Here is a 13,288-nt window from a genome sequence, read left to right as displayed (position 1 = left end):
ATTTTTTTCCCTTTTTGTAATTAGTTTTTGAACGTGTTACTAGTATTTAACATATAAATTGTTTGGTAACATAATGAATATATAATTTAAAATTAAATTCTGCGTAATTTTTAAATTTTAAATTGAGTTAATAGTAATTATGTGTGAAAATATAATTATCCACGTATCAATGTCAATATTAAGATAAAATGTTTACTTCTCTTATCCTATTTATAAGATAGAAAGAAAAGTTTTTTGTCCTATTTATAAATCATTTTATTGAATTTTTAGCATTAATGTATTATTATTATTTTTTTCATTTATTATAGTGTAGGTGTTTTTTTCTTGAAAGGTAAATATATTAAAGAGGGATAAAATTTGAAAGTTATTATATTTTAATAGAGAGTTGATATAGTTTAAAATTTTTCTTGATTAATGTTAAACATACAAAAAATATCTTATAAATAGGATCTAAGTATATGTGGTGATAATTATTTGTGGTTTTCATTTTAATCTTTGTACATCTATCCTAATCTTTCCTCACAGGGGAAGGAAGCCTACAAACTTCACCAGTGCATATATCTTTGCAGGGCTTGTATTTTGAATTTCGAATCGGTAGTCTCTTTTTTATAAGGAATACCTTATAATGGTATGCCATGGGCTAATAATCAAGAAGTCAAGTGGAAGGTTGTTGGCAAACAAAAACAAACAAAAAAAAGTCAAGTGGAAGGAATTGAATACTTCTTAAACAATTATATTTAAATTCCAACATTACATATGAAAAAGTCATATTAAAATAACTTTGTTGCCAGCCATATTAAAATAATTACTCATATTAAGTAACAATTTGATATATTTGTCAAATTCAAATGTTTACTTGTTGATTATTACTCCACTGGTACTATTCATATAATAGAAAGAGAGCAAATCTTTTACCTATTTATTTACAGGACAAAGAGATAATTTTTTAATACAAATATACAATTTTATCTTTCATTTATTATTGTATTGACTTCATTTTTATTGAATCAAATGCGTGTTAAACATGAATAAAACTAAAAAGATGTTAAATTTTTTTAAAAATAATAAAATTTAAGATTTTTTTTCTTAGTTTGTGCGAACTAAGTTGAAAATAAATTATAAATACAATTAGAGGGGAGTATATATGGGTATTAAAATTATTAATGTTTTTTTGAAGGGAATTTCATTGATAGTAAAGTCATAAAGGATGGCGAATAGATGCATAGCTAAGAATAATATCAAACAAATACCACTTGAATCAGCAAGCGCGTTGCCGTGTAATCTAATTTACTTTCATTTCAATAATTTTATGACACAACGACACTTGCGTCTAGAAGTACCATCGACAACTGTAAAACTAAGTACAGAATGAAGAAGTTGGCAGATAAAACAGACCAATCAAATGGCAAAGAAGGGGAGGGGGGAAAAAACAGTTTACTGGTATCCATGTGCTTCAAAAAGATCTGTGGTAATTTTCTTGAAGGAAATATATATGTAAATTATAATTATAATTTAGCCTTATATAATCATTTTCCCTCTTAAAATATACATAAATAAATAATTTTTCAAAAAACATCATCCCGGATGAATACCACTCATTGAAAAAAAAAAAAAGTCCTGAACAGTGCTCACACATATATATATCATTAATATGAGAACTAGATAAATAATTTGAGAAAATTAAAAAAATTTGTTAAGTTGATTATTTATAGCAACTAAAAAATACGTATTAACTTTCTTACTCTTTGAGAGCTTTTTATGATTAATAAATATGTTTTTAAGAAAACATTATCAATTTAAAATTAAATTTGATCTTTAGCTAGTTTTTATATTTAAAGACAAAACCTAGTATTAATCAATTCCATCAAGATTCACCTTGTTAGAAATTTTAGTTGAATGAACTTGCTAGTGTCGTGTCTATTATGGTGTCTTAATTATTTGTAAGTTGTTGTGAAGAGAAGAAAATTTGGTGCACTTGGGGGACACCTTTGGAACGCGCATTGAGAAGCTAATTTGGTTTGTACTTTTGTGTATGCATATGCTGCAATAATTTCTTATTGCAAAATTTATTATTGAGATCCAATGAAATTGAAGATACACACTTGCCTTTATTTGGTAGCCTCTCTCTCATTTTATTGAATATTATATAACACTTGGAAGATAAAGATTACCACCCTAACTATTAGAGAAGGGTTAAAATTTGGTAAAGAGTGATACATTTTTGAGACTGTAGACAATGATCAACTCCTAATTCATTAAGAGTTCCACTTGTACAGGTTTCTCAGTATTTGCTCGAGTTAAAGATTTTACTAGTTTTTTTCCAATTAAAACCCAATTAAAAAATGAGACATGTTTAGATAAATCTGCTCCTAATTTAAAGATAAATGTAAAAAATAATAAAGTCCATTATAAAAAATAGAGATATTTAGCTATCAAAATAGTAAAGCTTAATTTATGCACATAAATAATACTCCTCCAATCCTTAATATAGGACATAATTATTGAATTGATTTTAGTTCTAAATATAAGACATATTTCTCATATTTATCAATTTTTTCTAAGTTACTTTTATGATCTCTCTCAACCATAATCAAGTAGAAGAGAGACAAAATACTAAGAAAGATAATTACGGTGTTTTAAGAAAAACATGTCATATTTTTTATAACTAACTAACTTATCTAACTTCTTTAATCTAAACAAATTGGTTAAATAGATATTATATTAAGAACTGAAAGAGCAATAAACTATAAGGCTCTATATTGATAAACTTCTAACAGATTAGGAGTTCCGCTTGTATTGTTTCTCAACTTTTGTAAAATAAAAAACATTAAAGTCAATAATCAACAACAGCAATTTTTAGGCTGAACAACTTTAGTATGAGCCATAGCTAGCGCACGGAATGAATGATTTCAAGCAAGTAAATATTTTTCATTGTATAAAATTTTTAGTATTTTTTTTCTAACAAGAATAAATTATAAAGTCCTTATAATTTTCCTCACTTTTGAATCAAGTCCCTAGACCTTTTTTTCTTTTTATGAGCTTCTTTAACTTTTCACCGTTAACATTATTAAGGAGGTGTTTGGCAACTCTCAAAAGTGTTTCTTATTAGCACTTTTCCGCAAAATAAGGTAAATTCCTTCACATATTTACTTTATAAACAATAAAAGTAATTTTGAAACTATGGGTCGGTTTCTATCCAAATACCCTCTAAATAAATCAAACACTGTCACATCTTCTCCACCATTCTCTTCCCATGGAGATAATGGCAGAACTGTGAACTACATATTGGATGAAGTGCTTGCTACCAAGCAAGCATCTTAACAGACTAAAGATTCAACAACACACATTTCTTCCATTTAAACATATTACATTGAATCAATTCTATTTATATAGAATCAGCATAAGGGATCGACAACTTTGATTTTCAATTTCAATATCCAGTAATACATTATTGTTTATGAAAACAAAATTAATCTCCAATGGCTGCGGATTCTGAACCACAAAATTAATCTCCACATCTCTTTCTAGAAAGGATCTCAATGATGGAGATGGCGTTTGCCCATAAAGAAGGAAAATTAAAAATTTTTAAAATAGAAAACATAGAAAGAAGCTGGAATTTGTAATCTTGCAACAACAGAGCTCTTGAAAAAGAGAGATATGGAGCAACTTTCTTTCGTTAAAGGAAATTATATTCAATAATTTCATTTTGCTCAGTTGAGTATCTGGATTTCAAAATCAAGAAAGAGAATAAAGAGCTCCTGATAATGGTTTTCATTCTCCCACTAGCAGCAAGTGCTGCACTGCTGATGGGGTTTGCTTTTTAGGAGTCGTAAGTGAGAAAGGATATAAGGGGATATAAGCATCATATTACAAACAAGACAATAGTAGAGAGTGGAAGAATACATATAATGGAAAATTTTAACGGTGTTTGTTTTATTTGAGGGTAAGGACTAACAGTGTTAACTTCATAAGTATACACAAACATATATATATATATATATATATCTTAAAAACTAATAACAACAAAATAACAAGCATCGACAAGGAAAATTTATAAATCTTGACTTACATTACAAAAACAAAAATTTACAAGTGCCCGTAAGTAAATTTACAAGTACATATACACATTTTAACAACGAGTGTAATATGATAGCTTAGCCTAAATATTATCTTCTAATAATTATAATCATGATTGCCGAATTGATTAGAAGTTACAGATGAACCCCAAAATGAAACGTCTAATGAGAGGGAACAGCATATAACTATTCCTTTAGTTTGTGTACGTATTGTACAATTTTTAATAATTTTAATTAGTTTAGCTTTTTCATTAAATTACTAAATGCCTTATTTACTACCTTGTCAGCAATTAGACCGTTTATGCGATTATCTCTCCAGCTTTTCAAATTGCATACTACTTTTGACCAAGATATAAGAGTTATTTTGATATTTAATTTGATCTTAAATATAAGATCCAATTTACTTTGTCTTTTATATTTATTGATTTTCTTAAAATAGTTTTTATAATAGCTGCACATGCTAAATGTTCCATCCAATGATAATTCTAACTAATACACATAATTAGCAAAAGTATTTTAGAACAGATAACATATACTCCTCCAGTCCTTAATATAAGACACATTTAACTAATTTGATTAAATTAAAGAAGTTAGGTAAGTTAGTTAATTATAAGAAATGTGACACATTTTTCCTAAAACACCATAATCATCTTTCTTAATACCCCATCTCTCTCTTCTATTTGATTATGGTTGAGGGAGTATTCATAGGGGTAATTTAGAGAAACTGATAAATATGAGAAATGGGTTTTATATTTAATATCAAAACCAACTTAACAATTAGGTCGTATATTAAGGACCGGAGGAGTATTTATTACAAATAACTAACTTAACAAACTTTCTTAATCTGCTCAAATTAGTCAACTAATTTTTATATTAAGAACATACACATCCGGTCCTTAATATAAGATCTATTTAACTAATTTTATTAGATTAAGAAAGTTAGGTAAGTTAGTTAATTATAAGAAATGTGACACATTTTTCCTAAAGCAACATAATCATCTTTCTTAGTACCCTTTCTTCTTTTTCTACTTGATTATGGTTAAGGGAGTATCCATAAGGGTAATTTAGAAAAAATTAATAAATATGAGAAATGAGTCTTATATTTAAGATTAAAACTAACTTAACAATTGGGTCTTATATTAAGGACCGGAGAAGTAATATAGTATTATTTAATATAAATACTAACTAATTACGATAAATTGAGAATATCATTTCTTTTCTGCCTACCCACTATATCAGTTTATTTTACTTCATCATTGTTAGTATCAACATATATACACCCATATATCATATAAAAAAGTAATATTGCTTAACAAAATTGATACGATCCTCTCAAAGTCCAATATCTATTTGTTGAGAAATCACTTTCAAAGTGTGTGATTATTTGGAAATAGACGACACGTTAGTCTAGAAAAGCTGCAGAAAGTTGGAATGTGATTCTTGTGACTTGTGACAACTGAGATTGTTGAAGTTTAAATCACATCCTTATGGTTATATTTTAACTAATTTGTAATATACACACAATGAACTGAAATGAAAAGAAAACGGAAAATTCATTTTAAATTCATTTGAAATACAAAATCTCAAATAAAGGCAATTATTAAACAGCTAAAACTAAACTAAATAATTCTTGAATGGAACATATTAACTGGTTTTCGTTTTTAAAAAATTATGATTATTATTAAACAACTAAACTAAATAAAAATAATGAAATCATGATGATAAGAACTACACACACGTATGAAATGGGTAAGTGGATTTCTTTTCAGCAAACAACTAACCCAATTTTTGGTATGGGGGAATTAGGGAGAGGAGAAATTTTTTTAGTAAACTTGATTTCAAAAATTGAAAAAATAAAATTAAAAGTTTTTAATTAATTTTTCTAGCTCTTTTATCTTATATTTTCTTTTTATTATAATTTTATAATTCTATTTCTTTAATTTTTAAAATTCAAGCACATTAATTTTTTCTTGGGGGTATTTGAAAACACCCAAAATTCACAAATCAAGATAAACTCCTCTATATATTTACCTGTATACTATAAAATCACTTTTAAAATTATAATTTAGTTTTTATCCAAACTTTTTTTTTTTCCAAATTCTCCTATCTAATCCCCTGCCAAATAGACCACAGATGAGTCATCATGTATTTAGCAGCCCCATGAAGTGATAGACTTGGTGAAGACATCATTTGAATTTCGAAAGTTTCCACGTGGTGATGCGTGAGTAATTTTTTAAATGGAAAATTTTACACCTGAAAGCTATAAAATCGACAAGTTGATTCCACTTCCTGTAATTGAAATTGACTTTAATTGAGAATTATATGAGTAAAGATTAATTGGGGATTAATCATTGGCATATTGAAGATATATATTGAAAGAGAAATGAGGAAGAAGAAAAATGTTCTATTTTTTCCACATTTTAATCATGTTGGGGAAGGCTGATGAAGCTTTTTCATGGTTCTACAACAAATTTAAATATTGAAATGTTTAGATTTCATGTTTTTCACTCAAAACTCCAGGTTGCATGAAGAGGAACTTACGTTTTGGAGTGTTCTTTCTTGATTTTTGTAGTTGCTTTGCAGGTTGTGTTGATATTTGAAAATTTTGGATATATATTGCAAAATTTTTCAAGGAAATTTCAGTTTGGACAATTTGTGTAGTGTTGGAAATTTCAGGAGAATTAGACTTCATTCTGAGTATTTTTAAATTTAATCCTATTGAGAAACCTTATCATATTTTTTCAATTCACTATAGAAATATGATTTCACTACCCCACACATATTAAAAAAAAATAAAAGTAATATATAATTTTAAAAAAAAAAATTTCCAAGTATACCCTCAAAAAATATCAATATTGCATCAATTATGATAAATTAATTGTTTACAAGGTTTCTTCATCGGAAAAATAATTATCTAGAAGGCTTACTTTTACAAAAATAAGGATAGGAAAAAAAATAAATACTCGAAATATTATAAAATTAGATTCATATTTTGTAGTAACCCAATTTAAAAAATAACTTATATTATGAATTGAAATGAGGGCTCATAGGGTATTTTCGTGGGGATTGCTGCATTAACACTTTTTGGGCCTTGTTGTTGCTAATAGAGGTAATTGGACTTACAAAATGGTGATAAATGTTTTTTTGGACCGGGGAATCTCCTGGACATGGTGGTAATTGTGCTTTTTGAAGTACGAGAAAAACTACGGGCCAAACTTATCTTATCCATCGGGAGTTATTTTGAAACAATAAATTCATTAAAATTAGACTGTGCTGATCCTATTTATAAGTTACTTTAAATATATTTCATACAGATTAAGAAATATTTTAAATTTTATTAATTCTCACTTAAAATTCAACAACCATCTAATTTTATTCATATTTAATATATATAATACCTCGTGTAAATAAAGTTAACATAATAATTAATGATGAGTAAAATTGTATATCTCTACAAAAAATTTCTCTTAGTGTCTTATAAATAGGATCAAAAAATATCTTTTATCTCTATCCTATAAATAAAACCAGAGGATTATGTGTTTGTAAGAGATTCTTTTTCTTTTTTTTGTCAATGTTTGTAAGAGATTCATTCATTCAGAATATATTCTAAAACTTTATTCTAAAACTAAAGGTTTAAATATTATTGGAAAATGAAATAAAATTAGGCTTGACATTTTTTTCTCAAATGAAAGAAGGCCAAATATCTGTGTGCGCGCCCCCGCGAGTGAGTGTGAGGGTGAGTGTTAAATTAACATAAAATAGTGCGTGACCATTGTTCCCTTATAATAAAAGGATTATATACATTGATTGGATGTTTGAACATGACAACTAATTTCTTCAAAATAAATTTTCGATAACTTTTTTTGAATTGGGCCTGACCCTTTTCGGCCTAGAGAACTAGGCCTGGTCTTCTCCTTCTTTGACCAATTCAAATTATAAACACCTAATAGGAATTAGGTCCAGTAGAAAGGCTAATTCTCATAACATTATAAACTAAGGTTTAAATTTCTACTAAGAGAAGTGTCCACAATTCATACTCAACAGTGTTTCGAAAAAATTGTCTCCTATTGAAGATCACCTAAGCTTTAGCAATAAAAAAAAAAATCAGATTATAAACAAATAGAAGTTGGTCAAGCAGAAAAAACTAGTTCTTCGTAATATGACCAACCAATATTTAAATATCCATTTAAAAAAATTAATAAGTACTCATATTTAGTATCTGATCATAACCTAAATTGTTTGCATTTGGAAGATAGTAAAACCTAGATGCACATCTTGATCAACCTTACGGAAGCCAATGTGATGAAAGTGTGTTTTTTTGACATAAAGGAAATTTAATTTGCATGAGGGATAAGTAGAATGTTGACACCAAGAAACTGCATTAATGTGTGTACCTAATGTGCGGACTGAGTGTTTGAAAACAATTCTACCTTCTTAATTATAAGAACTAGTTAACTAATCTGAAAAGATTAAAAAAATAAGTTAAGTTAGTTATTTGTAATAAATAGGTGTTGTCTTTCTTAAAATATCCTTGCTAATCAAGTGTGTTAGATATAATTAATATTATTAAAATGACTATCTTAAGAAAAAATACATAAATATTAGAGAGAAAATATATTGGGGTCTTATATTTAGGACCAAAATAAAAATCAAACGAGGTCTTATATTAAAAACCGGAGGTAGTAATAATGTGTGTTATTTGACATGTGACGTTTTTAAATTTATTGCCGAGGTTGATGATTAAAGGAGATGGATATTTACTTAAGGAGTTATTTCTTTGGCAAAAAATTTAGGAGATATTTCAAGATTTATTTGAGGGCAAATGCTAATGGATTGGTCACTGATATTTAGAAAGAAAAAAAAAGATAAAATGCATTAAGTACCTTTATTTATTTCCCAAGTGCATTCACAAACCTTATTTCTTTGTATATTAAGCGTGTCAATGTTATTTTTTCTAATTACATCTAGCAGCTTGATCCTAATTTTTAAAGTGCTAAATACACGATAAATATGATTAGAGTATTAGATGTATTTGAGAAATAAGATCAGGTGCTAAATGCAGATTTATTCTTTTAAAAAAAGGCCAAAATTGAAAGATAGATTTAATTTTATAAAAGGGACTGCACCTACTTTTTTAATATTCAAAACTGATTGAAACATGAGCAAAACAATTGCAAGAGAAATTGAAGCGAATGGAATAACGTGTGTAAAGAATTAACATTAGGGAGAATTTCAATAAACTCCCTTGATAACTAATTAATATCAGTCAATCCTAAAACATTCCAAAAGTTCAGTCAACTCCTTTTAAACCAAAATGAAATTAAAATTTAATAGTCAAAATACAATAATACTCTTCCTTTTTAAAAAAAAAATCTAATATTAATTGTCATATGTATGCTCAAGTGGCCGGAGGATATTTTTTCTTAAATAAAGCGGCAAGAGAGTTTGAGGCCATGACCCCTTAGTACACTACATGGAATGTGATCACTAAGCCAACCCATCTATTTAGTCATGTGTTACAAAATATATATACATATATATATATATAACAAAACAAATGCAAGTATCCAAATATAAATAAACAAGTGAAATTTAGCAATTTATAATAAAGATTCCGTAATTTATAATAAATATAAGAGAATTCACAACCCTAAATGAAAGTGTTTAAGTGTGAATGAACAAATAAAATTCAGTAATTCACAATAAAAATTTAACAATTTACAGCTCAAATTTAGCAAGGTATTAAATCGCCAAATTTTGATTGTAAATTGCTGAATTTTTATTATAAATCATCAAATTTTACTTGTTCATTTATACCTAAACCCTTGCATTTTGAAATTGTGAATTCTCTTATGTGTTTTGTAATATTTATATTTCTTGTAAATCACTGAATTTTTGTATAAGTCGTTGAGTTTTACTTGTTCATTCACATTTAAGTACTTGAATTTAGGATTGTAAATTTTCTTGTATTTTTTGTGAATCACCGAATCTCGGTTGTAAATTACCGAAATTTTGTTATAAATCTCCAAATTTTACTTACTCATTCACACCTAAATACTTATATTTGGGATTATGAATTCCTTATGTTTCTTGTAAAATATTGAATTTTTGTTATAAATTACTAAATTTAACTTGTTAATTTATACTTGAACATTTACATTTATTTTGTTATGTATATTTTTCTTTTTATTATATGACTAAGTGAATTAGTTGGCTTGGTGGTCATGTTTTTTTTTTTTTTACGTGCCAAACCCTTCTTGGTCACCTTATTTTTTTAAAAAAAATCTCCAACCATTGGAGCTCTCGTGACCAGCCACTGAATACCAAAGGTAGGTCTAGCCACCTGAGTGGGAGGTTAGAGCTTCAGTGGCAATTAATGTTTATTTAAAAAAAAAAAAAAGAGGGGGTATTATTGTATTTTTACTGTAAATCTTTAATTTCATTTTGGTCCAAGGGGACTAGGGGAGTGACTAAGATTTTAGAATGTTTTGGAGGTTAATTGATATTAATTAGCTACAAGGGGGTTTATTAAAATTCTCCCTTAATATTAATATAATATCTAAGATTTAAAATATATCATAACATTCAAGCCCATTTGGAATGTCTTATAAGTATTTTTTCAATTATGATTTACAAAATATGAGACAGATATATGAGATAATTTATCTCAATTTATTTAAAACATGTTTATAAATAATTTTTGGACAAATGAATGATACTTTATTAATCAACAATCATTGAATTTGCAAAGTTAGTGTCAAAGTCAAATCTCCATCCCTTTGTCGTAGCAGAAATAAATCTCCCTACAACTTCCTCAATACCTTATCACAATTAAAAAAAAAAAAGAGTGTTATATCTTTTATTTTATGATTCTAAATATCAAACATAAAAATGAATATTAATTTTAAAGTGGTGAAATAGCAACCAACATCGGCGGTTAGGTTGACCACATAAAAGACCCCATAGCTCTTAAATTTCTATAAAAAAATTTAAGTGAATTAGATTCAGAAACTTATTAGAATCAAGATATGTCTCTAATTTTAAAGTGGTTATAAAAGTATTTACAGGCTACTCATCAATAAGGTCCTCACATTAGTAGTGAGATTCAAACTTATAATCACATGGCCTATAAGCCAACTCCTTATCAATTAGGTCAGCTCTTGTTGACAATGTGTTTGAGATTTGAATATAAAGAATATTGTAAAAAATGTCATCCTTAGCTGTATTATAAGAACACATCAGTCGTGAGATTCAAACTTATAATCTTATGGCCTATAAGCCAACTCCTTATCAATTAGGTCAACTTTTATTGACAATGTGTTTGAAATTTGAATATAAAGAATATTGTAAAAAAAGTTATCCTTGGTTGTATTATAAGAACTAGGGAAATTTGATGAAAAAAATTCCCAGTTTAAAAATTTAATTTGCTAAAAAGATTTAAGTTTGAGCAAGTGTAACTATTATCTATGAGTACAAATTTTCTTTTGCTATGTACAACATATTATCAATGATATGCAATAACCATTAATACAGTATTAATGATTGTTGCATATTATTGATGATATATTGCTCATAGCAGAAGAGTATTAATGATTGTTGCATATTATTGATGATATATAGCACACAATAGAAGAAAATTCGCACTCACAGATCATAGTTATACTCAAGGTACTGAAAACCGGACCAGTAATTGAACTGGACAAGGCAGTGGATCAATAGGTCAATGGGTTAGATCGGAGTCAAACTAATAAGAAATAAAACAAATAAAAAATAATTTAAATTTTCACTAAGAACTAGATATCAATTTAATATTTTGAATCACTAATAAAATATCACATTCTTACAATTTCTTATAATATCACACTACTAAAATCACTAAATATTTATCCCAACTAAATATCAAAATAGATATATGATAAAAAAAATATTCCTCCATATAATTATTTAATTATTAAGTCCTAATTATCAACGGCTTTTTAAAAAAATCATCAAAATATTTTTTTAAAAAAAGAGGGGACCCGGGTTAACCCACCAAACCAGGCGGGCTACCCGGGTCATCTCCAGTTTACCCCAAGTCAGTTGCCCCCTGGTTTTAATTCTCAACCGGATTGGTTACCAGGCCGGTTCACCGATTTCTGGTCTGAACCGGCCGGTCCTGTTCAGGTTTCAATACTGTGGTTATACTTACTCAAATTTAGGTTTTTTTAGCTAATTAAGTTTTGATATAAAGACTTTTAACCAAAATTTTCAAAGAACTAAGAAGTCAAATAATTTTACTTTAAGAAAAGTTGAAATAACAAGTTTGGTCTCTTTTTTGAATTCTTTCTCTTTCAAATACATATGTTTTTTCTAAATTTTCCTATTGATGTATATATAAGAAAATTTTATATCAACAAAGCAGTATCTAATGCAAATTATTGAAATAAGTACCTTGCGAAAATTGATACACATTTTTTTTAATATTTAAATAATTTTTTCAAACTCTGTAAATGATCTATCTTACTCTTCCTTCCTTTTAGAACCTGATGATGGGTCAAGAAATGATGGGCCCATCCACAGGCTTTTTATTAGGAATTGAAAATTTATGGGAATATAGGTAGAGCAAAAGTGTCAGTTTATACCCATCGTCCGTGGGTTCAGCTGGCGAAAGGGTGAGACATATGACCAAGTTGGCATGTGTTCGATCCCTGGGGAATACTACTTTGTTATGGTTCCAGTCGCGGCGCTTGGGGAGGCATCCTAGCTCTTGGGTGCCTAGGTAAACGCCTGAGGGTAATTGACGGCTTGTCCTGCCCAACATTGGTATGACTTAGGAGGAAGGGAGATTTCGCCCTACCCTTGGATCGTGGGTGAGCCCAACCCCTTTCTAAAAATTTCTGTACCAAAAAAAAAAAAGTGTCAGTTTATCATAATATGACAATTTAATATTCCAATCTCATTAAGAGTGAGGAGAGTTGACCACATTTGCTACCTAATAATATTTTAAATAAGATTATTTAGATGAATAACCATACTTATAAAATGAAATTCCCTGGGATTATGATAATGAAAAGGTTGGCGTTGATAATAATTCCATCAAACTTTTAAGACTTTTCAACCACTAGTATTTTATGAATAATAATAATCTTTTTAATAAGTTCGATGCAAATGCTTCTCAGGCAAGACAGTTCCTTTTGATCGTATTATTATAAAGGGCGAGACAATTACTTTTA

This window comes from Neltuma alba, unplaced genomic scaffold (genome assembly GCF_004799145.2).
Source record: "Neltuma alba isolate B1F8T4 unplaced genomic scaffold, ASM479914v2 tig00010972_pilon, whole genome shotgun sequence".
Lineage (NCBI taxonomy): Eukaryota > Viridiplantae > Streptophyta > Magnoliopsida > Fabales > Fabaceae > Neltuma > Neltuma alba.
This window is presented reverse-complemented; position numbering follows the sequence as displayed.